The following is a 12,076-nucleotide window of genomic DNA, read 5'->3' as shown; positions in this document are numbered from 1 at the left end:
ATTTACTGTGAAAGTGCCCTAATGTTGTAGGTGTGGTCAAGTTCACAGCAGATGGGATTAGCCCATGAAATCACAGCCATTACACAGAGAATGCTTCAGGAGTGTATGCTGCCAGCATGGGCATAACCTGCATGCAAGAGGTTACACTGTCTCTCTAGTCAGTACTACTGTAGGCCTCCCTCAAACCCCCTCTCTTCCCTTCAATCACACCATTGTTAGGTGCATGCCACTGCCCCTTTATGAGCAGAAAAGGGTGAAGCTGGAATACAATCCGCTGTCCCCGTAGTCAGGACAAACTTCTGGAAATTGGGACTGCCTGACCAAAATCTGTACAGTAGGCAGACTCTGCCGTTCTTTTCTTCCTGTTGTCCGTTTACTGTATCCTGTGCCTGTCGGTTTCTTAAGCTCAGTTGCTGCTTGTATAGATCCTGGAATTTTGGGGCTATAGTACATTTAACATCCTGAAAGCACCAATTTAACACTCTAGACCACGCTTCCCCTGACTGACCCATACATTAAATCAATAGTACCCACATTTAGAAATAAAGCTTGCTTCCCTCAACCAGATCCAACATTTTATTAATTGGTATTCACATTTAATGAATGGGTTTAATAAAAAAAAAAAAAAATTACTCACATTAAGAAAACTTTTGGTGAGGCCTGTGGACAATCTTACTTTTCTCCAAAGAAGCATGCAGAGACAAAAATGTATATTCACCTATATACAGACTTGTATGCTTCTGAAGATATAACCAGTTCTTAAAGTTGTCCTAGAGAAGTGGTGGAACTCATCCCGCCATCCACAGCAGTATCTTAATAAAGGGCCAGCGCGTGCTGCAAAAAAGAGGCATGGTCTCGAAAGAAATGGGCGTGGTCACACAATAGTATCCCCAATTCAAAATACGCCACACAGTAGCACAATCTTATTCACATTACACCGCACATAGTGCCCCTGATTCACATTACACCACATAGTAGTGTCCCTTATTCATGTTATGACACACAGTAGTGCCCCTTTTACACAATGCCCACATTAGTGCCCCTTATGCACAATGCCCACAGTAGTAGTGCCCCTAATACACATAATGCCCACAGTATTAGTATCCCTTATACAATGCCCACAGCAGCAGTGTCCCTTATGCAATGCCCACTGTAGTGGTGCCCATTATGCAATGCCCCTAGTAGTGGCGCCTCTTATGCAGTGCCCACAGTGGTTCTGCCTCTTATGCAGAGCCCACAGTAGTGGTGCCCTTTATGCAGTGCCCACAGTAGTGGTGCCCCTTATGCAGTGTCCCCAGGAGATGTGCCCCTTATGCAGTGTCCTCAGGAGTGGTGCCCCTTATGCAGTGTCCCCAGGAATGGTACCCCTTATGCAGTGACCCCAATGGTAATGCCCCCAGTGGTAGTGCCCCCATTAGTAGTGCCCCCAGTAGTAAATGCCCCCTGTAGTAGAGCCACAAGTAGTAGTGCCCCCAGGAGTAGTGGCCCAGTAGTAATTCCCCCAGGAGTAAAGCCCCCAGTAGTAATGCCTCCAGTAGTAGTGCCCACAGTAATAATGCCCCCAGTAGTAATGCCCCCAGTAGTAGTGTCCCCAGTGGTAGTGCCCCTTGTAGTAATGCCCCCAGTAGTAATGCCCCCTAGTGCCCCTAGTAGTAGTGCCCCCTGTAGTAGGGCCCCCTATAGTAATGCTCCCTAGTGCCCTCAGTAGTAGTGCCCACAGTAGTAATGCCCCCTTTAGTAGTGCCCCTTACACAATACTTAAGCCCATCCGCTGCCCTCCCTCTGGCCGCCCACTCCTCGGTACTATGGGAGAGACGTCATGACGTCTCCCATAATGCTTGCTGTGGGAGCCGGAGTGAACTCCAGCTGCAGCTGTAGGAAAGGATCTGGGTGTCCGCTGGTAAGAAAATCTTAGCGGGCACCAGGCAACTCCCTGTGCCACAGTGCTGACAGGCTGGGTTAGGTGGGTTGGAGGAGGCGGACCTGGTTCCGTCTCCAAATAGAACTGACAGAACGCAGTTCTGGCCCACTTTAACCCCTGGATATAACTGCAGTGTGCGGTGTAGACGTGCTCCTGGGTCCAGGGGGGCCAACACCACACATCCTGCACCCATTATAGTCTTTATACTTACCTGTCTGTTGTCTCCAGAATGCTGCTCTGCAGCGCCAGGCAGGCACTGCTGAGCAGCAAAAATCACTGGGAAAATTACGGTGGCCATTTTCCCGGTGATTTGCGCATGCCCAGTACTGCTGTCCCTGGGAAAATGGCGCATGCGTAATTTTCCTAGAGACCCACGCACTGGCGTCACTAGGAGGGTGCGGGCCGCACTGGGTGATACCATCCCATGGGGTGACACCAAAACAGCAGAGCTGCTCTGCTATTTTTGTGTCACGCCGTCGGATGGCGTCACCATGAAGCCTGGACACGGAGAGAGTCAGGGGAGAAACTGTGGGCTGCCTCAGCATCTGCAGGAGCGCTGGGGAAGCCCACTGTGTGCCGAGAATGGGAGGCGGTAACACCCCCAAGATCGGCACACACAAGGGGGCGTGGCTCAGCAATCACAGCCACGCCCCTTTCACAAAACCACACTCCCTTTTGAGAGAGCGCGCCTGCAGCATGCAAAAGAATTCAGTCCGGCCGCACCGGGTGTCACCCAGGTAAGTGACGCCTCTGGACCCGCGCATGCGCGGTAGATTCTGCCACTTAGCCAGAATCTTTTGCATACGTGAATGCCGCACCAGAGCCGGAGGGAGGAGGGGGCACGCACTGAGTCTGCACATGGGCCCCCTCCTCTCTTAAAATTCCCCTGTGCCTATTGTATTACTAGTCATCATTAGTGCACACTTGCACCTACCCTATACTAGGTGCAAAAGATATGTCTGCAAACAGGCGTATTTTTACATAGGTCCAGTGCCTTCACTTGCGTCAACACACCCTCACTGAACTGCCTATGTGAGTATGCCCCATTACAAGTTAAATAAGGTTGGCAGATTCAATTAGCCACGGCAAGCCGCGGTTCTGTGAAAACTTTTCGCAGGTGCAAACTTTTTGCACATAAAGGCGTATCATGCAATCCTATTCAAAAACTGGCGTAAAGTTTTCACCATCTCAGAGCAGGTGAAAACTTGTGCAAGATCCCTATTTTAGGTAAAAATATCTTGGTTCAAAACCCTATACCCCCTAATGACAAATTAGGAAAAACATTTTTTAATTAGCTTAATTTGGCTAAGAATGACATGTAATTTTTGGGGCGAAAAAATGAAAAGTGTTGGAAACTGGGTTTAAAGTAGTGGGTCTGGTATTTTGGGGGCCTGTATGGATGGGACATGTGTTTTAAACATTGCAGGTTGCTGCACCAGGTGTATTTTTACCATTTATTAAAAAAAAAAATTTTTACTAAAAATTATACTTGCACACATCTTAACGCACCCCTAATTTTACTGCGGCATTTATTTTGGCAAAGAATAAATGTTTTTTTTATTATTTTTCTACTGTTACACCAGTATGCATATAACAGCCATTTGACTCAAATTAAGAACCCAAATACTTTTATTAGGGCCACTAATACATTTCCTATGTCAGTTAACCTCTTTATGGGGTACAGACAGATTTCCCCAATATCTGCTATACTTTTTGCAGGTTAGTCCACGATTGTTTTTTGTACAAATGCCACATTGCATCTCTTGTAATAGGATAGTGCAAAAAACGGGAGCGCACATAGACAAAAGACGCAACAAAATCGCACCAAAACACCCGAAGTGTGCAAAAACTTGACCGACGTGAAGTTTTCGCACAATCGCGTCTAACTGAATTCCCCACTAAGTCTCTTTAGACATAATTTTAGATGCGTAGTGTGAAGTGTGATACACTGGGCATGCAAGATGTACTGTGTGACCTGGTATATGCTTAACTGTACAGCAGCCCCAAATCTGCAGGAATCTCCAGAGATTACGTGAGTAAGTGATTTGTGGTGCACACTGTGAATGAGGTCCACTGACTTCTCACAACTTGCATTTTTATGTAATATAGACTGCCAGGACATGATGAGTTGTGTATTTCCACAGCACTTTCCCAACAATAGGTTAGCTATGCCTAATATAGTTAATATATATGGAAATAAAAATAGTACAACTGCCACATTATCATTACATTACCATGTGCTTTACAAATTCTGTGCGTGTACAACTTGTTTATGACTATACATCTAGCAATGAGCAATAGGAGAATGAATGTTCTGCCACAAATGCAGAGTAACTATGGAAACTGGGATGGCTGATGCAGAGAGTTCTGCTGGCAGTATATATGTCATTGAGAATAGCTGGGCTCTAAACATTATCCAATTGCTATTTATACTGCGTGCTGAATGGGAGGAGTAGTCAGCAATGCTGTTTAGCCAGTTATGCAGCCTTTCTTTTATTTCTTTAAAACGTTGGTTCAGACAACAACAAAAAAAAACCTTACAGTTAGACCAGGTAAGGGATAATACACTATCCAACTCATTATGTAATCCAGTGGCACTCAATGTATTTTGAAGTGGGACCACAAGTGTGAGTGTTCCATTGTCCTGTGATCCCTGGTTTCTCTGTTGTGTTGTTCTGGGACCCCATCTGTCAGTGTGTCTTTGTTCTGTATCCTCAAATGTCAGCATGCCATTGTTCTGAATCCCGAAATGTGTCAGCATGCTATTGTTCTGAGACCCTAAATGTTGGTGTGCCATTGTTCTCAGATCCCCAAGTGTCAGCGCGCCACTGTTCTGGATCCCCAAGTGTCAGCATGCTATTGTTCTGAGACCCTAAATGTTGGTGTGCCATTGTTCTTAGATCCCAAAGTGTCAACGCGCCATTAATCTGGAGACCCAAATGTCAACATGCCATTGTTCTGAATCCCGAAGTGTCAGCATACTATTGTGCTGAGACCTTAAATGTAGATGTACTATTGTTCTTAGATCCCCAAGTGTCAGCGCACCATTGTTCTGGATCCCCAAGTTTCAGCATGCTACTGTTCTGAAACCCTAATTGTTGGTGTGCCATTGTTCTTAGATCCCAAAGTGTCAGCGCACCATTAATCTGGAGACCCAAGTGTCAGTGTGTCATTGTCCCTGGACACCTATTGTCTGTGAGCCATTGTTCTGGATCCCTTAGTGTCAACATGCCATTGTTCTGAGACCACAAGTGTAAATGTGCCATTGTTCCTGGGCACCTAGTGTCGGTATGCCATTATTCTGGAACATCTAGTGTCAGCTTGCCATTGTTCTGAGACCCTAATTGTCATTGTTCCATTATTCCTAGATCATCAAGTGTCAGTCTGTCATTGTTCTGAGACCCCAAGTGTCAGTGTGCCATTGTTCTGGTACACCATATATCAGTGTGCCATTGTTCTAGGATGCCAAGTATCAGTGTGCCATTGTTGTGGGACATCTGGTGTCAGACTAACATTGTTCTGGAATGCTAAGTGTCAGTGCGGTATTATTCAGGGGTCAATCTGTCGGTTTGCTGTTGCTCTGGGAAAACAGGGGGTATATTTACTGAAAGTCGATTTGGGTCCATTATTGTTTGATATTTGATCGATGTTGGGTCGATTTTTTTGGTCGAATTTGTGTTTCAGAGTCTAAATCACACATTCACTTAGAGTTGATTTTTTTACATTGTTAAAAAAAAGATGTAAAAAATCATCTGTTATTAAATGTGTGATTAAGACCCTGAAACACAATATTGAACAAAACTCACAACATTGACAAAATATTGATCAACTTCGAAATGTAATAAACATAACCCCAAGTGTCAGTGTGCTATTGCTCTGAAATCCTATGTGTCAGCATACCATTGTTCTGGGTCTGGGTCCTAAAGAGTCAGTGTGCCACTGTTCTGATGCCCAAAGTGTCATTGTTCTGACGCCCAAAGTGTCAGTGTGTCATTGTTCTGATGCCCAAAGTGTCAGTGTGTCATTGTTCTTAGGGCCTGATTCAGAGCTGAACGCTCTGACCAGAGCGCTCGCTCTGAATCAGGGCCCTCCTACCTGTTTTAGGAGCGTCCTCATGGAAGAGCTTTCGGCTCTATTAGAGCCGGAAGCTCTCTGGGGCTTGCGGCAGACGAGACCCTACCGCAAGGGTCTCGTCGCAAGCCCCGATCACCTGGCCGCTCGCAATAGCTGTGAGTGGTCACCCACAGCTAAGCGAGCGGCCAGGAGGCCGCACAAAAAAAAAAAACGCCCTGATTCAGTCCGAGTATTGTCATATGACTAGAAAGCATAGATAATACTACTACTGCTAATACTGCTACTACTGCCACTACTACTACTACTAATAATAATAATAATACACTTGTTTTAGCAATTTGACTAGAATTATGAGATGAGAGCATTGTGTCCTGGCCCCCTTTCCCTATTTAATTTTTACGTGATATCTAGAAATCCATTTTAAATTAAACTAGCTTTTTTCCCAGCTATATAAAATTCATATGTAATGTTAACATATTGCGATGATTGTTTACCTTGATAATACACATTATAACATTTATAGGTATACGTTTAGGAAGCCGGCGGATGGAATGCCGACCGCCGGCTTCCAGACAATTTAATCCCGACGAGGGATGAATGACAGGCACCTAAATCTAGACGCCTGTCATTTTACCGATGCCGGGAGACCGTCGCCTGGCACCCCGATCGAGCGGATGCCGGGTGCCACATCGGACAGCCGCGGGGGGGGGAGGGTTGGGTTTAGGACTCCCGGGAGGGACTTAGGGTTAGGCACCCCCCCGGGAGGTTAGGGTTAGGCTAGGGGGAGGGAGGGTTAGGATTAGGCACCCTCGGAGGGAGGTTAGGCACCCCCCGGGGGACTTAGGTTTAGGCGGTGGGGAAGGGGGGGTGAGGTTTAGGCACTTAGAGGGGGGATTAGGGTTAGGCACAGGGGGGGAGGTTAGGGTTAGGCACCCTAAAGGAGGGTTAGGGGGAAAAATAGGTTAGTTTATACTTACCTGGGGACGATCGGGATTTCCTCCTGTCGGCCAGCCGCTGTCGGGATTTGAACCGCCGGCCAGGGGTCCAGTGCTAATTCATACCGATTCCCATTTATATACTGTGCTGTGCTGTGCTCCCATAGTAGGTGTCTACGGTATAAGACCCCAATAGCAGTATGGAGATTGTTTAGTAATACATTAAGGGGTATATTTACTAAAGTGTGGGTTTTTAGAAGTGGAGATGTTGCCCATAGCAACCAATCAGATTATAGCTATTATCTTCTAGAAGGTGCTAGATAAATGTTAAGTAGAATCTGATTGGTTGCTATGGGCAGCTTCTCAACTTCTAAAAAACCTGCAATTTAGTAAATATACCCCTAACAGTCTATTGGGAAACCTGGATACCCCCATAAGGGATATGCACAGAGACCAGCAAATGTTCAGCAAGCACCAGCTCTAATTGTAGCCGTAAATGCTTTATTGGAGAATGGTAGCCAATGCTAGGGGTCAGGTCATAACTGTGGCCTACAGATAGTCAGGTTAACGGGATGTACTAGGGAAGAACCGGTCTAGATGGTTGATGTAGCTGGTACTGAATATTCTTTTCTTGTAGACACAGGGGTGACCAAGTCAGTGATGAAATCTCCCGTTAATTTACAGGTGACCAACGAGACAATACCAACAATGGGTGTGACAGGTAAAGTGGAACGTTATCCTTTAACAAAGTCCGCAGAGGTTAGTATTGGGCCGTTACATACCAGACATTCTTTTCTACTGGCTGCCGCGGCTCCTACTAACCTGCTGGGCAGAGACTTGTTATGTAAAATGGAATGTGTTATATATTGCACCCCTGATGGTGTATATTTAGATATCCCAGAGAGAATGGTATACGAGGTGCGGGATATGTTAGACACTCCTCAAAGGATAATGTATCACTCTACAGTTTAAAAAAAAAAAAAAAAGTAGATGAAATGTTGTCCCAAATTCCAGATTCCCTTTGGACAAAAGATGGACAGGACACTGGATTAATGGCAAACGTAAGCCCAGTAATGGTAAACTTAAAAAGCGGTAGACAAGCTCCAAAAATTCCCCAGTACCCACTAAAACAGGAAGTAGAACTAGGGGTGTTTCCAATAATTGAGCGATTATTGCAACAGGGAATTTTAGTTCGTACAGCTAGTGTAGCCAACAGTCCCATCTTTCCAGTAAAGAAGAGTGGTGGGAGGGGTTATAGGCTGGTGCAAGACCTTAGTGGTGTTAATAAGGTAGTAGAGAGCCAATTCCCTGTAGTGCCAAATCCAGCTGTCATCCTGATGCAGATCCCACCAAATGCAACCCATTTCACTGTCATTGACCTCTGTTCTGCTTTCTTCTCTGTGCCTCTCCACCCTGACTATCAGTACCTATTCGCATTCACATACAGAGGTGTGCAATATACATGGACACGATTGCCCCAAGGTTTCATAGACAGCCCCAGTATTTTCTCCCAGGCATTGCATGACTGTTTACAAGCTTTTCAACCTGCCAATGGATCAGTTCTAATTCAATATGTGGACGATTTATTGCTATGTTCTGACTCGTTTATGTCATGTTTGAATGATACTAAACTTTTGTTACTTCATCTCTCGCATACAGGACACAAAGTGGCTAAGGACAAGTTACAACCGTGCCAATCCAGAGTAAAATATTTGGGACACTGCCTAACCCAGGGGTTACGACATCTTACAAGTGATAGAATCCAGGCCATACAAAACATGACACTGCCGCAGAATCAACAGCAAATTCGTACTTTCTTGGGAATGTGTGGATACTGCCGAATGTGGATCCCAGGTTTTTCTATTTTGGCCTTGCCTTTACAGGAACTAGTCTCTTCCTCAAAGCCCGATCGCGTCATACACACTGAGGAATCAGAACAGGCTTTTCTTAATCTTAAGGATAGTCTGACAAAAACTCCTGCATTGGGAATACCCGATTATGAAAAACCTTTTGATTTATATTGTACGGAAGCCGATGGTTGTGCTGCAGGTGTCCTTACACAAAAACATGGTGATGCCAGTAGGCCCGTAGCATACTACAGTGCCCAATTGGACACGGTAGCAAGATCACTCCCCACCTGTTTGAGAAGTGTAGCAGCTGCCGCTTTATTGGTGAGTAAAAGTGAGGACGTAGTATTGGGCCATGATATGATTGTCTACACTCCCCATGCTGTATCTGCTCTGTTGAACTCAGCTCAAACCAGACACGTCTCCTCGGCTAGGTTCACCAAATGGGAACTAGCTCTAATCGCTCCTGCAAATATTACTGTCAAACGTTGCAGTACGCTGAATCCAGCAACATACCTACCATATGTACAACATGATGTACAAAGGGTGGAAGGAGAGGAGTTGCTGGAGGGAGGTGAGTTCGACAGACATGATGATACTCACGGTTGTATGACATATCTGAATCAGACCTTTACTGCTAGACCTGACATACATGACACACCTTTAGAGAATGTGGATGTAACTTTCTATAAGGATGGGAGTTGTCATAGACAAACAGACACAGGTGAATTATGTACAGGTTATGCTGTTGTAAATGACACAGACATCATGGAAGCTAAACCTCTCGGTCCTCCACACTCAGCCCAGGTGGCAGAGTTAGTAGCACTGACTAGAGCATGTGAACTGGCAGCAGGCAAATCTGCTCACATTTACACTGACTCGGGGGAAATGCGTTCGGGGTGGTGCACAATTTTGGGGCTCTATGGCGTCTGAGAAATTTTATGACAGCAGCAGGCACACCAGTTGCACATTCCCGTCACATAAAACATCTCTTAGAAGCAATCCAACTGCCCAAAGCAGTGGCAGAAATTAAATGCAAAGCCCACACATGTGAGGATGACCAGGTGTCACTGGGCAACAACAGAGCTGATGAGGCTGCAAAATGGGCAGCAGGGTTAAAAATGTCTTCCCCAATTGAAACAATTATGTCATTCCAAACCATTGATATGCTGAAATTAATTGAGATGCAAAGTTTGTGTTCAATTCAGGAAAAATCCATTTGGAAGTCCAAGGGATGTGGGCCAGAGTCCTCTGGGCTCTGGAGGGACGGACATGGTAAGCCAGTAGCCCCCAAGGCATATTACCCCAGCCTGGCTGAGGCAGCACACGGTCTAACTCACCTAGGTAAACAGGGTATGTGCAAGTTGGTGAGGGCATACTGGTGCGCACCAGGTTTTTCTTCACAAGCAGAGAAGATGGCAATGTCCTGTCTGACCTGCTTGAGAAAGAACATAGGGAAAGCGATCCCTACCGAACCGTCCCACATTCCACCTACTGATGGACCTTTCCAGGTGATACAAATTGATTACCACCCTGCAGGAACCTTAAGTATGTACTAGTGTGCACAGACGTATTTTCCAACTGGGTTGAGGCCTACCCAGCGGCCACTAATACTGCTGCATTTACTGCCAAGAAAATAGTCCAGGAATTTGTATGCAGGTTGTTTGACTGATCGGTGGCAAGGTCCACACCAGGTGCTGCTGATGAGTACTACATCTTTGAAGGTGGCCGAGAGAGATACCTGGGTCCATTCCACTCACTGCAAAAAGGTCAATCAACCGGTGGAGAAACAAGGCAGAGACAAGGCTGATAGCGTGGACCTGTCGCTCGTGAGCTTGTTCCGGGAGGATTGAAAAGGTCGTAGTGAGATACCTGAACCGAGAGAAATTCTGCAGGACTTGTTGTTAAAATGGACTGGCCTGCTGTGTTCATTCTCATATTCTCTTGTAGAGTGTTCACCATCCTGGTCCGTTCGGGAATATCCAGTGTCTGTGATGGGGGACCAATTGAGGAAACGGGAGCTGATGGCAGTGCTGATGGAGTGGAATCAGGAGGAGTGCAATGCCAATCAGGGGAGTGTCTTTCCAATCTTAGTACTGTTATTGTTAAAAGAGCTGTCATTCCGGATACTCGGGGAAGGTGTGAAGGGTTATCGTCTGAAGATTCCTGTATTTTTGAGCTTTGTGGGTCCCTAGTTGATGAGAACTGTATCCAACGGTGCCAACCTAAATATAATCCGTACTGGGGTGGGTATCCTCTAGAGGATTATCATAGCATGGTAGGCAAAGTGTTAAATCAAACTGATTGCTGGGTGTGTTCACATGTGCCCCAGGGGAAGCATAACGTAGGGTTGGTGCCATTTCCGCTGAATATCACGGAAATTTTAGAATTACAAAAAGGGAAAACATTGGATGGAAAATTCCTCTCATCCAAACCACCTCATTTCAAACTCTATCAATTCCAAGTAGATAGATCACTTTTGTGTTTAAACATAACCAACCCCAATAAACCCGGAGGTTGGGAAGTGACGGGGAATAATCAGATGATGACCTTCTCACAAAGAGCTGATAATGAGTCCATAAACTATGATCTGTTACGCTCAATTAAATCACGTGGGAAACATTTTAGGTACCGGTATACATTGAGTTCCACCAAAGAAATTATTGGTAAAGTACCAGATGGTTATTGTGCTAAAATAATACAACCAGAAACTTGCATATACCAGATGGAAGAGCCTGAGATAGGAAATGTGTTTAATGATAATGAGGCATACCATTCCTTATGTTCTCCCTGATAATGTATATTTTATATGTGGAAGAAAAGCGTATAAATGGCTCTCCCCGAGTTCCGAAGGTTTGTGTTACCTGGGAAGAGTAGTCCCAGAAGTTATGACCCTCACACATGTTGAAATGCTGGGAATACATAAAAACACACCGTCACCATATCTTCACACACAATATGAACACAGAGGCAAGACAAATATGATACCTGGTGATATGCATAAAGAAACTCAGTTAATCAGTGAGACAACTGGCTTCCAAGTTTTAGTCGCCCTGGATCCCACTAGGATTGCTAGGGGTTCATTAAATTTTAGATATATCCAGGAACTTGCTAAATTAATAGATAACATCACCGAGATGTACGATAACACATTCAGGTACATGGGGAGAGAATTGCAAGCGTACAAAAAAAGAACTAGTGCAACACAGGCTAGTGTTGAATTATTTAACTGCTGTTACTGGAGGGTACTGCGTAATGTTAGCCACCCAATTTGGAGTAAAATGTTGCACTTATGTCAC

Source organism: Taudactylus pleione, unplaced genomic scaffold, assembly GCF_031769625.1.
Source record: "Taudactylus pleione unplaced genomic scaffold, aTauple2 ptg000069l, whole genome shotgun sequence".
Taxonomy (NCBI): domain Eukaryota; kingdom Metazoa; phylum Chordata; class Amphibia; order Anura; family Myobatrachidae; genus Taudactylus; species Taudactylus pleione.
The sequence above is the reverse complement of the archived record's forward strand: the minus strand, read 5'-3'. Positions refer to the sequence as shown.